Below are 3,168 nucleotides of genomic sequence, written 5' to 3' on the forward strand. Positions count from 1 at the left end.
GATCTCTTTCTGGTGGACTGACCTCTCTCTAGAGTAGTCTTTAAATTGAAGGAAGTAGTCTACTTATATTTAGTGTCACAACTGATACACTTAGGTTTATATCTACTATATTACTTGTTTTTTTTTTTTGCTCTTTTTTCTCATTTCTTATCTTTTATATAATTTTTAAAAATATTATCCTCTCCTCTATCAACTTTTTAATTATACTTGCATTATCCTCTTACTGGTTACCTTTTACAGATTAAAATACACATTTCTGACTTCACAGAGCTTAGTACATTACTTTGTATGCCTAGAACTTTAGAACACTTGAATTCACTTGCATCCTCCCAACTTTTGTGTAGTTCTTATAAAACATTTTAGGTCAAACTCCATTTTAAAGGCATTTCTATTGCTTTGTGCAAACAGTATTTATTTAACAACACAGTTCTCTTTCTACTGCTTATCATTCCTTCATACACTTACCTTATTTCCATTTAGAATCATTTTTCTTTTGCTTGAAGATCTTCCTTTAGGATTCCTTTCTTTTTTTTCACTCTTAACATCACTTTTATTTAATATGCACAGCATGCACATGCACATGATACAGGTTGGGAAAACGTTTATGTATCCATGCATTAAAGGCAAAACAGACTGGTACTATTGCCAAATGTGCAGAGTCAATTAGGATGTTGCTCAAAGTTCTTTATACTTAATTGTTTCCATGAAAATAAGTGCAGAAGAAATTTACAGAGTATTTTCTTCATTTGGTTTCGTGTGCTTTCTTTGCATTGTTTTTCTTTTGCCTTTTCTACTAGCTGTATTAACTGCTGATGTTCTGCTAAAGTCTTTAACAATTCCATAATGAAAGGGAGATAATTATATTTCCTTTTTATATTTTCAATCTTGTATCTTTTTAATTTCTGTACTACTTCTTCCATAAGCATCCGATTTTTGGCAACCTCTGACTGACTGGCACTTAACATATTATTACCCTGATCTGTATCCATGGGTTCCTCCTCTGCAAGTTGTATTTGTAACTCTCCTATCTTCTGCTCATATATCATTTTTCTGACAGACACAATAGCCATTAAATTAAATCGAATTTCACCTTCATTGTACTTTTGTATATTTTTTTCTATGACTGGCCTCACTGTGCTGATCCAGCCATCTTGATTGCATGCACCTAAATCAACCGGTCCTTCTCTTAATCCATCTAATTCATACAGTCTTCCATTAACAGAAACATAACTGACAAAGTGAAAAGCATCTTCTTCTTTTGCTGTTGTCTTTGCATCAAACTAAAACATTTGCTGTCTGGCGAAACCGTTGTGTACTTGTTGAATCACATCTGAATTGCTCAGTGCCAAATCTTACATAGCTGCATCGAAACTTTGTGAAAATTCTTTAAATTCTGATAATGTCTCTCCTAAATGGACATCTTGATGGGTACAGTTCAACAACACACTTACTATGGCTTGAGTAGCACAAGCATTATTAATTACCTGCTTGGCAAAAAATATTGTGTCAAGTCTGGAGTCCAGAACCACAGAACCTGCTGGTTCTTCTCTTGGTTGCCACTTGAAAAGAAAAATTAGCCCATGAACTGGCTTTAACTTTTCAAAAATCTCAGGCTCTAAACTCCCTATTTCTTCTACTTGGGCTCCTTGGCAACCGAATCCTTTAATGAGCTCAGTGAAGACCCCAGGGTTGCTTTCCATGAGGCACCACTCCCTGGCATTGCCTGTCATGGCCCCAGCCACACACCACCCCAGTTCACCTCTTGCTCTGGCCACCCCCACCCCAGCAGCCACCAGAGAGGGATCTCGGCTGCTGAGCTGCTCTTAGGATTCCTTTTTGATGCAAATCTGATGATGATAAACTCTCTCAGCTCTTCATCTTTACTTTAATGGCTCTTTTTATTAGATTAAAAAAAAATATGTGTTGGTAGTCTGCTTTACATGCTAGAACTTTAAATATACTTTTTTTTGTTGCCTTTTGGCTTCTTCATTTCTGATTAGAAATCAGCCATCAGTCTTGGTGCCATACAATATAATGATCAAAGTTAGGAAAGAATATTAATAAAATGATTTTCTTCATTTCTCTCTCTACCACACCACCAGTGCCCAAACTCTATCTGCCTTCCTTCCCATCCGCTCCACCTTTCCCCCTATTCCCTCTGGTATGCTTTATAGAGGTCTGGGCTTAGCTTTTTTTTTTTTTTAATATAATTTTTTAAAATTTTTATTAAAAAATAAAATTTAATAATTTTTATTAAAAAATAAAATTCCATACAATTGCGACCCCCTTATTTTGACCCCAATCCCTCCCCTCACCACCCCTCACCCCCCATAGAGTGTCTCTGGTTCATAGTTGTTTGTTGATTTTGATTTTCACTTTCTTATAGTTATTCTTTTTTTTTTTTTTTTTTTATAGAGGCATGCTTTATTTATTTGTTTGCTGGTTTCTTTGTTTGTTTTTTTTGTTTATACATGCACTGGGTATAGTCAGAAGCGCGGGAGGGCGAGAGAATTCACCAGAGCCAGAGCGGGGAGCAGAGCAGGCAGAAGGACCGAAGTACACAGCTGAGGGGAGCAGCGGGCGGCAGGAGAGGTCTGCGCGCCATGTGGGACCCTCCTCCGGTGGCCGGGGAGCAGCCGGGGATCGAACCGGCGCCGCAGAGGCCGCGCGCAGCTTCGCAACCCAGCGCTCAACCGCTGCGCCACCGGGGAGGCCCTCTTATAGTTATTCTTTTTCCTGGTCCCTTATTTAAGTTTTCTAGATTCCTGCTATGAGTGAGACCATCCGGTATTTTTCTTTTTCTTTCTGGCTTATTTCGCTGAGCATGATCCCCTCCAGCGCCATCCATGTTGCTGCAAACTGCATGTGTTTATCTTTTTTGAATGCTGAGTAATATTCCATGGTGTACATGTACCACATCTTGGCTTAGCTTTTTACGGTCCTATCTTGTGAAACTTTGGGTTTCAGCAAATAGAATGAAACCTGAATACATATTTGTGGTGCTTCAAGCCCTCAATTTTGCCACTGACTACAATTTTGTCACTATAAAACAAAAAACAAAAAACCATCACCACCCTGCTGGAGGCCTTTTGGTGGCCTAGGGGTTAAGTCTCAGCACTATCATGGCTACAGCATGAGTTCGATCCCCAGCCTGGGAGCTACCCATAT

The 3,168-nt window shown here is 38.7% G+C and overlaps 1 pseudogene; it reads right to left on the reverse strand.

The window, feature by feature from the left end:
* Nucleotides 1–742: 742 nt before the first annotated feature.
* On the reverse strand, nucleotides 743–1,730 carry LOC119250361 (ubiquitin carboxyl-terminal hydrolase isozyme L5-like; annotated as a pseudogene).
* Nucleotides 1,731–3,168: the final 1,438 nt, after the last annotated feature.

This window comes from Talpa occidentalis, unplaced genomic scaffold (genome assembly GCF_014898055.3).
Source record: "Talpa occidentalis isolate TD23 unplaced genomic scaffold, MPIMG_talOcc4v2.1 talOcc4.17, whole genome shotgun sequence".
NCBI classification, from domain to species: Eukaryota; Metazoa; Chordata; class Mammalia; order Eulipotyphla; family Talpidae; genus Talpa; species Talpa occidentalis.